The sequence below is a fragment of the Empidonax traillii genome, unplaced genomic scaffold (genome assembly GCF_003031625.1).
Source record: "Empidonax traillii isolate 1590-97213 ecotype Southwest subspecies unplaced genomic scaffold, ASM303162v1 scaffold83:size2986645, whole genome shotgun sequence".
In the NCBI taxonomy this organism is placed as follows: domain Eukaryota; kingdom Metazoa; phylum Chordata; class Aves; order Passeriformes; family Tyrannidae; genus Empidonax; species Empidonax traillii.
The window spans coordinates 286085-299728 of NW_020955276.1; the positions used below are offsets into that span (position 1 = coordinate 286085).

Genomic DNA, 13644 nt, shown 5'->3' on the forward strand with positions numbered 1-13644 from the left:
GGTGATGGCCCGGCAGCAGTGGAGCCTTGAGCCCTCTGTCCCACCAAAGCGCTGGGATGAGCAGCCACCTGGCCCTGTGCCTGACTGAGTGCCATCACCTGACTTGCAAAGTATGCAAGGCTTTTCCTGGTTTCACAGCTTTTTTTGGCTGGTTTTTTTTTTTTTTTGTTGGTTTGGTTTGGTTTTTGGTTGGTTTGGTTTGTTTTTTGTTTGCTTGTTTTGGGTTTTGTTAAAACAGAAAAGAAAGTTCACAAAAGTAGCAGTGATGCCAAGTGGGTGAGCGGCAGACTGCCACAGGCCAGCACACCAGGTGGGAGGGGTGGTGAAGCCTCACAGACATGAAGTCACAGCACTGGCGGTGCTCACAGAGTTTCCCCCTCCACTGTATTGTATCTTTGGCATTTCATAGCTATAGCACTCCCCAGAATGGAGCTCAGGTAGCCTAGGGTGAAGAGCAGTAGCTCCAGGAGGTGCTTCCAGTGAGCTCATGGCAGGTAGAGCACCTGGGAGGATGGGGGCCCAAGTGGTGACAGAGACCATTGTCACTTACATTGCACTCCACATTCTGGTGGTGCACACTGCTGCCTGCTCTCACACTGCGTCTGAAGGACAGAACAGAGCTGTTTGGTGGTCATTTTTCCTATCTTTATCATATTGCTTTGCAACATATTTCACTACGCCTGAAGATATCCTAAAACATACTTATTTTTTGTTGCTCTGTGACATAATTAGAAATTACGAAATATGTAATGACACGATCCAGAGAAATGGCCGTTCCAGTAAATCCAGTGAAGCAGGTAAACACTGAACACTGCTGCTTTCTAGCCTACCCCTGTGTTGCCAATGAAAGCTTGCAGGAGTTGCAATACTCTTTGGAATGAAAAAGTCTGAAAGAGTGGTACACTGAAATGTGGTGACTATGCTCTTTGCACACCTCAGGTGCTTTAGTAAATTTCCATGCTCAGGCTTAGTGAGTTTTCTCGTTTGCTTCACTCACCCTCAGTACAGACAAGATTATTGCTGACAGTTTATGATTTACAACTCCAGATTATGCTGTGATCCTGAAATATAGATCTAGCCTGAGAGGTTTGGTTTATTCTGTTTTGTTTAGTTTTTCTTCCTCTCTGCTTTTGCTTCACTTACCTATGTTACTTCTCCCTTCACAAGCAGACAAACATACCTTCAGATTAGGTTCTCAAAAGTAGATTTTTACATTAGAAACTAATATAAAAAATTTCTTTGTAAATGTTTTCTTAAAACTACAAGTGCATAATTACTCCAGCAAAATGCTCACAACACAAATAACTAAAAAAAAGTCAAATGTAACCCCCCCAAATGTAATGGAGTGGAAACTGCCTTTTGAAAATGTCATATTAATAATGTGTAGAATGTTTAAAGTAGTATTACTAATATACATAAGAAAATACATTTTTAAAGAAAGATGTGGCCTGATACTGAGTGTAGATCTCTATTTCTCCTTTGAAATTCTTCTTAGGTTTGAAGTTGTATAGAGAAGGCAATCAAAGAACCAAATATGGACTTTCATGTTTGATTTCTAGTATCATATCAATGCTAATTTACTGTGGGCCACCACTCCTGAAAGACTCACCTAAGCAGCTTTATGCAGGGGCATTTGCTCTCCAGCAATGCATATTGCTACGTGTCAATTTGATTATGCCTACATTGTTGATCTGAAGGAAAATGCACAACTTGGGAAAAAATAGGAGCTACACATAATTTATTTCTTTTGGCTCTATGCTTACTTGAGGATTGGAACTGTAGAATAAGTCCATCCTTTTCTTAGTGGTCTTTTTCGTTTAATTCTTTGGGCAGCATTTGAACATTAACCCCCCCCTCAGTTAAGAAAAAGACATGACTATACTGACAGTCATACTCCACAGGTCAAAACAACTTTTAATACTCTGTCAACTCAAAATTCAGAAGTAATTTTCTGCTTTAGATCAGAAAGACTTCTGATGTTTGTAATACCGACAGCCCTTTTATCATCTGCTCTGAGCACAGCATTTGGGAGGGCACTGTGTGATATGAATTAAGCTGGAATTATTGTGCATACATGTTTTGACATGACTGGGACATCAGGGTCAAATACGTCAACACAGTGCCCTTTATTGCTCTGTTAGTCTGGAATGACCAATTTAAGATAATTGGATCTAATTTCCAAACAAATTATTCAGCATAAATTCAGTTTGACTTTATGTCAAAAAGACTGATGCTTAACCTGGTATCTTGCAATCCAAGCTGGTTCATTTTGTCAGCTCACAAAAGAGGAAAATCCCTTGTTCACTGAGCATAAATTGTACTTGTAAACTTTATTTTAAGCAGAGAAAGTAAAAAGGCAATTCCTCATCCACAGGAACTATGGGGCCTGGTTTGTTTTCTAATTTAGTAGCAAAATCAAGTTAAGTGACAGCATGTTAATGTTCTTGCTTAACAGAAAAATACAAGTATGTTTATATGTTAAAACCACCATCAGCTATTTAGGGTAAGAACTAGAACAATGTCTTCAGAAAGCATTTAGTTTTTATTAAAAATAAACAGTGATGAAGCATGCACCAAATAATTTGTAAATTTTTGCTATTCAAATTGCTCTCATTCAGATTTGACTTATTTATGGTACTAATTTCATAGCTTCAGTTTTCCATCCATTGAATCCTCTTACATCATTGACTGATAAATTGAAAATCCCTTTGTTAGAAGATTTCTGGTCTGGTGTAGGTATTAATACATCATGATCAAGCCTGCTCTTACATTCATCTTCAAGCTTGACCTTTATAAACTGTTACTTTTCCAGTCCTTTTATCCTCCTAATAACAATTATGATGATTTCTAGTTTTTCTGTAACTCTTCTGCATTGCTAAACCAAAATGACATGTGGTATCCCTGTGTCTGCACCATTACCAAATACAAAGGTAAAATAATTGCTACCCTGCAGGGAGGTAGAGCCATTTGTTTCCTTTAACATAAGCATGGTGCCACAGCTTTGAAGCAACAGTTCTCTCTCCAGCTCTCTCTGGAATCTTTCTGTCACTGCAGTGTGTCCAGCCACCCATTCAATGGCCCATAGCTTCACTAATAGACAAGCTCTTGGTAAAATTTGAATTCAGCAGGAAGCAAGAAACCCTGTGAAGAGAAGAAACCAGATTTTACATCCTGAATTTCCAGGGCCTACTGTATCGGTCTGTCCTATGAACACCTTGAAAAATTTTGCTTCCCTGCACCGAAGGTGGTGTTGGACCACTGAGCATCTGAGATCTTCACTCCTCCCTCAGGCACAGATCTATCATCTCTTCATTCATACACCCATCAGTCACTTCACTCCGATAGCCACAGTATTGTAACTGGAAGCTGATATTGAACCAATTTTCTACCCCACCTTCAAGGTGGTTTTTTTGTAATTACTACCAACAGTCCAGTTCCCATCCCTTAACTGTGGCCTGGCTCTCATTCTGTCTACTACAAGCTTGAAAACGTTTGCCTTGAAAACTTGGTAAGCATTCAGTATTGCTTGGAGTTAACAGGTATTCTTCATTATCTGTCACTATCCTAGTCTTACAAATGAAACCAAGAGGAATATTGTAAGACCTCAGTGCAAGAATCCACTGTTATAAAAATACAGCACAGCCTCGTGTAGCCTGTGTTCAGTTCAGATACAAGCAGCTGTTCACTTGGAGAACTCTTCTGTGCAGACACACTTCACGCTACCACACAAGTTTGCGTTTCTTCTTGGACTTTATTACCTCACTTTATCATAACTCCACAATGCAGCATCTGGCTGTATTGTGGCACTGCATGTGGTAGTCTAGAGTAAGAAAACAGCACAGGGAGTCTGTGCTTGTATCCCTTGATGTCTGTGCTCTCAGCTGAATCCTTGTAAAAATCCTTCCCAGACATCAACCACGGGACATTTAGGGCTTATTTAGCCAAACACATCCATCTCCTACCTAAGGTACAAGGACAGAAAATGCCTCGTTGACACTCCAGACATAACCAAGAACTGGGTATTTTCACCTTCATCCTATAATTAAAGCAGAATGATTAAACCCTGGTCACTCGTTTCAGAACAGGAAGTGGAAGAAGAACCACCCACAGATTCTAGATTGATAGGGCACAGAGAGACTGTTTGCATCAGCACTGTACTTAACCACACTGTTTTGATAAGCTTAAGCAGTGCTTTTCCCTCTTCCCTGTTTAGCAATACTCATTTTCTGTGCTCCCTCTTCTTCTGACCTTGTTATTTTGTATTGGGAGCTATAAACACAACCAAGAATTACACAGAAAATATAAATTGATTATTTCGTCTCAAAAAACAAACAACCTTTGTTCGTATAGACATACCCTGCCTTCCCAGCCAACTCAGGCTCTATGTCACCCTTTTTCCTGTGGATGCTCTGCCCGCTTTCCATGCCAGCTCAGCACTCCCTTTGTTATTAAAGGGAGATCAGGGATTGATGTTAACCTGGAGAGGGGTAGGGAGGCAGTCAGCATACCTTACTATGATTTCAGGACAGAAGGCCTTTTCTTCATTTGCCCTCAGCCTGGAAAGGTTCAGTCAATCTTAATAAGAATTTGTTAAACTGATAATAGGATAACCAGAACACAGTCCAAATAAAAGCCATTTATTCTCTTTTATCTATTAAATATCTCACTTTTTGCAGTCTGACAGCTTCTGCCAGATCATAGTCACTCACTCACTTGATTGCTACCTCTTTCTGCTCTTTAGCCCCTCAGGTATCTGCCAACTATCACCACCAGGTATCACATTTCCACAAAACACAAGCAAAGAATCACCTCCTTCATCAGCTTAACTTTATGCAACTGAACCACCATTCTGGTTCTCCTTTTCTAATTACATGAAGATTAATCTCTTATTTTTCCTGCAAGGCCTCAAGTTCCTCCACACTCACCCACATTTCTTACCCAAGTTTGTTTAGCATGCCATGTTAGCTATTTTGGCAGTTATGTCAGCCTGCTTACTTTTTTCATAATAGTTTCCCAATCCTTTCCCATTCTATCTCTCCTGCACACAGTCCCCAGACAATTCATGTTCAGGCTACCCATATTACATCAAAACAGTCATTTTGTTTCAGTCATTTCAATCAATGTTCTCTTAGTTGACAAATCCTGTTACCCGGCAAATTTTATCTTGCCTTACTATCTGTTTATTAATGCTGTCAGAAGGCTTTGGTCAGTAAAAAAAAAGAAGGATGTATGTGATAAGAGCTCGTAGTTCCAGCAGGGGAACAAGCATGATCACCACCAAGGACCGATGAATGCAGGAGGCATAGTTTCATAAGCTCTTTGTCCTTCCATTTCAGCACATATGACTGCAAGGAGACTTTGCCAGGTTTATGGGTGTATTTGTGCCAGACTGCCTTTTTACATTTTTTGTGCAGTATATTTAAATAAGAACTATACTTCAGAGGCTTGTTTCCCATATTTTATGTATACTGCAATAATAATAATAACCAGGCAATAGACAGATATGTTATATCTTCTTCAAAAGCAGCCCTATTCCAAATGGAAATCAGTCAAGAAACTTTTTGATGGTGAAAGGGGTGAAATAATTTTGAAATCCGTGGAGCTGAAATAATTTACAGCAGCAGAGAACACAATCACTAATTTCAGTTTTGATGATAATGAGAAAAAGTAATTTCAAAACCACACATATAGTCAGCTTCTTTTTAAACCATTGCCAATTTTGTTCTACAAGCCTAATAGAAGAAGTCTTTTGCTTTCCATTAAGTGGCACAGGGAAACAACAAAGGCTCAAAGTCATAAGATACAGCAAGGAAGATTCAATCTGAATATTAGGGGGGGGGGGGGAAATCACAGTGAGAGTGGTACAACACTGGGGCCCAGGTTACCCCCAGAGGCTTCAGCTCTGCTATGACCAACAAAATCCATCTGGATTGCTGTTTGCTCTATCTAGTTTACATCTCTAGCTGTGTAAGAAATGTAGTCTTGTTTATTATGGTCACTGCCCTATGCATATCTGTCTGGACAATATAGCCTAGTTGTCATCCATCTCTGCAGATACAGTTGCTACAGACAGATGCAGTGCAGCAACATAGCACATAACTCTCTCCAGTGTGTGAGAAAGGAAGAACAAAGACCCGAGAGGTATAATGCTGAGAAGTTACTCTGACACTTTGTCACACAATTCAGCTACTGTTCCTCATTGGCATCATTGGGGTCACCTACCTTTCCTTTTCTATAAGGGAGAGTTTCTAGGCTGACAGCTTCACCGGACAGTTGTATACAGTAATTGTATACAGCTGCCATGTGAATTTCTCCTCTGGATTAAGCAGTCTCATCTGCCAAGTTTCGTTCCTGGCCACATTTTTCTGTCTTCTGCATTGTGGAAGCACACAATGCATTTCTCCACATTGAGAAACTGCCCCAGGGTAGTTAGTGACCAGCAGGGTCAGTTCACCACTCTGGTTCACTGTATGAAAGCCCACATGGTAGCAGGAAGGTGAAGTAGGAGTGCCAGCAACTTTTCTATCAGCAGTGTACACTTCATACACGTTGACAACTACCCCATAATTTTAATTTTCCATGCTTCGACTTCTCCAGCCCTACAAAACAGTTCTGGAGAATTCTTCCAGTGAAAGAAAATTAGAATGTCACCACACAAACTTTCTGACTTCCCCCTTCAAATATGCCAAAAATATGAAACATATCTGCTTCTTAGTTATGCAGGTCAACTGACTGAGTATTTATACTTCCCCTTAGCATAGACAAACTCCACAGATTACTGATCAAGTCATGAAGTAAGCACACAAACATGTAAATAAAAAGATTATAATAACTGAGAAGCCACTGCAACAACCCACCCTGCCCCCCGCCAACTACCACAATAGCAGGCTATAGCCACCACAACCTTAGTGCAAGGCAAATTGGTGGGAAGCAGAATCAGTTACAATAAACAAGCAATGAGAGCAGGGAGAGAAAAGCTTTACGAGATGCAGCAGAATGTAAGGAACTGTGGGCTCTTAAATTATACAACAAAGGGACTTCTCCGGTTTGATGAAAGGTTCTGAACATGTATGTTCAGACTTGGGTCCTGGAGAGCCTATTCAAGCTTTCTGTAATTTCTGGAGCTGCTGCAGGCTATGTGATGCTCAGCTGTAGCCAACATCTGCCCAACAGCACAACCATATAGAAGCCACAAATGAATTTCAAATTTAAATAAACGTTGGCAGTAAATGCCACAGAACAACAGGGAGATTGAAGTCAGATGACACATCTGAACTTTGGGGTTGGTCCAGTAGTTGAGTTCAATAAAAACTATGGACAGCAGTCCAAGACTAGTACAGTGCAGATACATTACAAAATTTGCCTTCCTCCTCTTGTTTCTTCCATACACTCCTGATTTTTATTTCTCTAATCTTTACTCAGGACAGAACTTTGTTTTTCTGAGTGTAGGTGGAGTCAAATGACTTTTGAGGAGGGGAGGAGGGGATTTGTATAAAATCCTGATGTCTTACACATCCTGAATGACACAGATCAGTTTATTCAGATAGCCAGATGGTAGTTCAGATGAGAAAGGTGACCTGGTGGTTTGTAGTACAACTCAAGAACTTACATACAACTGGAAGGTGAAGGAAGGTGAAAGAAGAACTTCATATATCCTACAAGCCTTGGTTACCTCAATAAGGTAATTTCTTGATACTATGTTTGATTTTTGTTACTTCAAACTGATTGCTCGGAGCATTCAGCCCCTCTTTCCCCCTGATATGTTCTGTCAATAAATTGTGTTATAGATCATATTCATTAGAGTGACTCCTTCTAAAATGATGTTATAAAGTTAGAATGGAGAATTTAATTAAGAGTTCCTCCTGAATTTGTATCTCAAGTGCAGTAACTAGCACAGCTCTATTGTATTTGAAGCTGTAGTGGCCAGTGAGCATCTGCAGAGCCAGTCTGAGTCTTAAGAAGACCATAAGGTGTGTGACAAACACAGTAAGTATCTGTTCCTTGCCTGTGTACAAAGGCACGTGTGTGGAGGATCTTTCAGCATAATTTACAATTGACTTCCTTATTTCTTTCTTCTAATACAACAGTTATGACAAGATTATACTCGTTGATCTGCTGTCGATTTATTAAAGACCTACTTTGTATTTGGTTTTACAGTAATTCCTGTTTCAAGGTATCAGCTTTTGGTAAAAGTAGTTGTGCCTCTGTGTACATCAAGTATGTTTTTCTTCCTTTTCTCTTTTTTTCGCTAAGTCTGAATCAAAGGTAAAGTACAATACTTGTACTGGAAACTCAAACCAAACCCCCACTAACAAGTCATGTTTCTTCATCTAAGTGTGGAAAAACTTAATGCTTGCCTTTTTTGTCTTTTGGGGGAACCTGTTTCTGTAAAGTATCACCAGCTTACAGGGAGTCCACTCAGCCTTTAAGAGAGAGTGAATACAGTCATCTGGGGTGTTTTATATATGAGTTGTATGAAAACAAGAAGATTAGGATTCATACCAACAACAGTCTTTTCTTGATTCCACCACTGAGTTGTTCTGCAATGTACAGCAAATGTATTCAACTCATTTGCTGTTTTTTTAAAAAGTGAATTAGGACATGGAACAAGATAACCGGGTAAAACAAGTATCAGTCTTCACAAGTTTATGTGGCACCCTCAAATGCAAGCAGTCAGATAAGCATTTTATAATTTATTTTTATTATTGTTTGGTAAGCATTCTGAGTCAATGACATGAATAAAAGCAGAAATAGCTTGATGAACTTGTAGAACATGAATAGAGGAACACCTGCAGTGCCTCAGAAAGTGCCTCTCTAGCTATCCAGCTGCAATGATAAAGGTTGCACTCCTGCCTATGTGTTCTTGCTGGCAAATTTTGCTGTAAGGATAATGATACTACCAGCAGAGCTGTCTGGTCCTGCTGATGAGCACACCAAGAACAGATGACATCATTGTGGCTTTCCTGATTAAAGACCCTGTCTCACATGACATCTGCTCCAGCTCCATGAGAAGTCTTGGAGGTAGGAGTCAGCAGGATGCCAGACAAAGTGCTGGTTCTTCCAGACATGGCTTTACATTCTTTGAGGAATCTTGTGTGTTGGCCAGGCACAACAGAAAGAGGACTTTCCCTTCAGGTTTTCTTTTAAAAGGCTAGTTTCAGGGAGAAGATGAGAAACTGAAGATACTAAAACCTTACTGTTTACCATTACTCAATAGCTAAGAGCAAAATGAAATCCTGTGTGAGTTTTTTCTGCTTAGGTTTTTTTGAACTACATCATAAACTACTACATAAACTTTCTCTTGCAAGTGAAGGAGGAAGAAAGCAAAGCATGTGTCTGAAGCATGTTCACCCATTGCAACATCTATGCTTTCTTCTACTATGTTCAGGCATTCCAACCATTCCCAACAGTATGTAGCTGCACTGCTTTTAAATCCATAGGGCTGCTGGGAGATAACTACATTAATCATGCAACTGAAACAGTAATTTCATTCGGAATTAAATGTACCACTGGGATCATTAAAAGGGACTCTGAAGGATGAATCTTGAGCTGTGACATAAAAGATGTATTTGTAGTAAGGAAAAATGCTGTTCATTTAAGTTTTGTGAGCAGTAGGGCCTGATTTATATTCCTCCTGGAGCAGAGTTTGCCTAATGAAGGTGAAGGGTGCTGGGTGGTGTCAGGAAGTAATAGATTTTATCATGCCTGTTTTAGTCTGGGTGCTGCCTCGTAAGTAGCAGGATTTCTCCTATCTGTCTTTTGTGGCACAAATCATAATCTCTTGCCCAGGCATGCCCATGCAGAATGCAGAACCATCAGTATCACTCTGCTTAGGCAGGCTCATTTAGCTTAAGTTCTTGCATCTTTTTTATGTTCTTCAGGGCCTCAAGCAAAATTATGACCATGGTACTTGAACGCAGCAATATCAGAAGACATGGCTACAGCTTGATCCAGATTCTGTATTTTCTTATAGGATCTGAGCATTAATATGAGTATTAACATTTTTAACTGTACAAAATTTATGACCTTTGAAAGTATTAGCTGCATTTGCCAACCAAGAAAACAGGCACAGCAAGATCGAACAACTTGCTTAAGGTCTCCCAGAAACTGTGGGAATGAAAACCAGTTTCCTTCATATAGACCTCAACCACAAGGCAGTCCTCCCTCTCTCGTGGCTGTTCTAAGATTTTTTCAGAATGTTGTCTGAGTTGTTGTGCAACTGATTAATCTGTCTGGCTACCTATGTCCTGCAAATGTATCCAGTGCCACATGTTAGTCCAGACAGGTCAACAGAATGATTTTGGTTCTGATACCTGCAAGGCTCTGATGGCTTCTTTCCCCCACCCTGCTGAAGTGATTTAGGTCCTCCTGAGATCATATACCTCAGTGAAGCAAATCACAGGACTAGTGACTGCTGCTTTGTGCTGATTAATTTCTACTGGTATGGATTTCCTTAACGCTCATTTTTCCCAGCTGCACACAGGGAAGATAATTTTAAGTATAGTACATCCGGCTATCCTAAGCTCCCATTTTCCCTCCAGGAGAGGAGTGTCATGTCTTCTTTGGTCTTCTGCATTTGGTACAATATGCCTGCTCAGAATTTAGTGTCTATGAAGAAACCAGAAAAATGTATGAATTTTTCCCTTCCTCAGCTGGATCCTGTGCCTGTCACACACTGTATGATTACTCCAAGTTTGTCACAAACTTTCTAAGGGGAAATACACTTTAATGATGTGTTTAATAAGATGTTCTTGCCTATTAAGATGCCTTCAAAAGGAAGCACGAGCCTCATTTTGGCAAAAATGCTTGGCGGTGCAGGAGCCAATAATGTTTATAAATGTTAAAATGTTGAGGACCCTAAAATTCTTATGCAGCGTTCCTTGCAAGTCAGTCACAGCTATATCGGTTCAGACCAAAAGGGGATCTTTAAGATTAAGAATAGACTAAGCATAAAGTGGTACTTCCCAAATTTGTACTAGCTGCAGCTTGTATTCTTTCTGAGTCAGGGGCCATTTTAAAATATTTGTTAATCCTCAGTAGTTTTGTACAGCAAGGATTTATCTAATATTGCCATGTGAAGTTCAAGCATCCACAGTCTTATGTGGCAGGAAGCTCCAGAGTCTCACAGCGTGCAGGTAGTCCTCAGATGTCCAGTACCATACCTCATTCTGGTTCCCTGATTCACTCCTCAGAGAGAACAGTAACATCCACTTTCATGCTGAATGCCATTTTTGGGATAACACACATCCTTCTTACACAGGGAGAAGACCTGTTGCCACTGGAATTACTGGGATAACATTGTAATGGTTCTGAATTAGAGATTTGCTTACAACAGCAAGAATTTTTAAGTTTATACGTTCCTGCTCTTTAGTCAAAGTTACAACTTCACATGGGATTTTTAGTGACAAAGCACAAACAATAAAAAAACAGGTTTGCAGTATTCCTGGAACTTATGCAATGATTAAAATATGGAAAGTGTCAAGATTGATAGAGTCCCATAGTGAATACCTTCAAGTGGAATTCTTTTGGGTTTAAATGTCATTTTGATATTTGCTAAATGGAACGTGAAGTATTTCTCTGAGATGCTGCCATTTCAGGAATGGAAAGTCCACTAAATTCAGACTTCCAGATAAGTGAAGTAGCTTCCATTTATTTCCATTTATGTGGATACCCAGAATATTGAAAAAGACTGATTTCCTGTCCTTTTAAGGTTGGGAATATTTTCCTTTTTTCCATATCATCTTCTGTCACACTAGTAATACCACTCGTAGAAGCAACTTAGCAAATATAATAGTGATTTATCTATACACACAAAATTATGACAAGAGGCTGATGGGTACAAACAATTGCCTCGATGGCTTAACAATTCATTACATTGATTGCAATGCCTAGAGAATGTTAGGAAGTATAGTAATCTATAAAGCATTTTATTTTCTGTTTACTATAATGTATTAGTTTGAAAAATGTGTGGGATAAGGTTCTTGAAGTTACTAGAAAGGGTAGGATCCTGGGCCTGTATTTGCAAATTTGCATATCTGCATCTTTTCCCATAGTCTTCTCTCCTATGTTCACATATGCATGCTCCTTTTTCTTTTTCCTGTACTCCATACCTGAATATTTTTCCTTTCTTTTTGTTTTGCTTTACTTTCTTCACTCAGTCTTCTGTCTCCTGGGCATCAGTTCCTCAGGTAATACTTTCAGTCAAACCGCTGTAATGCATATTGTGTTTTAATTTGGTAAGTAATTTGTGTAAGCCATTCCTAGAATATTTTAATTCATTTCTTTAACAATGGGCCTTCTACCAATTTGCAGATCTGTTAAAAATCCTCAACACCATCACTACCACTGCAGGAAAAAAAAAAACCAAAACCCAACCCAAAGCCCAGAGAAGATCCGAGAATTAGAAAAGATGCAGGCTAAAGACAGCAATCCACCAGATGGTGGCTATGGATGGGTTGTGGTAGTGTCAGCCTTCATGGTGATGGGCCTCACTGTTGCTGTTCTCAAGACTTTTGGTCTGTTCTTTGTTGAAATCCAGCAGCACTTTGATGGACTTGCAAGCACCACTTCCTGGATCACATCAGTAACTATTGCCATCTTTCATTTAGGAGGTAGGTAGAAGTGCTTCTCTAGCATTTCATTTTAATGTGTTAACTACCAAAGCAAGTTTTAAAATCTTCCTTAAAAAAAACCCAAACCAAAAACTTATAAGGACAAGGCTTCCTTCTTCTGTCTCTACAGAAAATACAGAAAATTTTCTTACAAAAAATTAGCATTTGCTGTCTCAGATATGGAATTGGTTAATAATGACACTCCAGTGATGCCTTTTAGGCAACACTAGATACACAGGAATCTGATTGCCATAAAGAACTTCACGTACCTGAACTCATGATTCAATTTTGCTACAGGCTTTGAGTTAAACTCATTGGAAATAATTCTAATAACCACAGAGCTTGTTTTAAGAGCTTAAGAATCAAGCTCTTAAACCAGTTTGTGCAAGTTCACTGATCTCAGAGTGACTGTCACTTTTTCAAAGTACTTTTAAATTTAAGGACTGCAATCCTGTCTATCATATAAACCATCTGCAACTAAAATTATGATTATCAGTTGTGCCTTCTCACACTTCTCCTTTTCGTCTTTGCCAAGATCCCCCTTCTCTGCATGTATTGCCAGTTCTGGCTCTCCTTTAACCCCTTTAGAATGACTGCAAATCATTTATCTAAGAGAAAACTCACAGAGCTAAAAAGAAAAAAAAAATCAGTTCACTCAGAGAGAGCACAAGAAAGACAAGATCATGCAAGCAGAGAGTAGGGGAAGAGAGAGTGAACTATCCCAGTCAAAGGCAATCAGCTATGGGAGCAGGCCAAATACCACATCTCACCAAATGAAGGAGGAAAATAGAAAACATACTGTATTTGACTCAACTTTGTTGTTTAGAGAGTCCTTTGCACCCTTGTAAACTGCATGATCCTTCACATGATGATGAGGATTCTAAACATGTGCAGGCTTGAAATGGACGGAATTTGTGATGTCTGTTCTACATGTTCTCATATAGATATATGGTTGTAATAGGTAAATATCCTTACATAATAAATGCTATCATAATTTTGTTTGTGAAGACACTTCATTGCATAGACAGTATAT

General features: G+C 39.4%; 1 protein-coding gene across 2 annotated transcripts in view; it reads right to left on the reverse strand.

The window, feature by feature from the left end:
- Nucleotides 1-8356: 8356 nt before the first annotated feature.
- KIAA2026 (KIAA2026 ortholog) overlaps nt 8357-13644 on the reverse strand; it is an 88579-nt gene continuing 83291 nt past the window's right edge. For both annotated transcript variants that reach the window (XM_027881054.1, XM_027881050.1), the window contains exon 10: nt 8357-8425. The gene's annotated coding sequence lies outside the window, so the exon portion shown is untranslated. The remainder of the gene's footprint in view (nt 8426-13644) is intronic.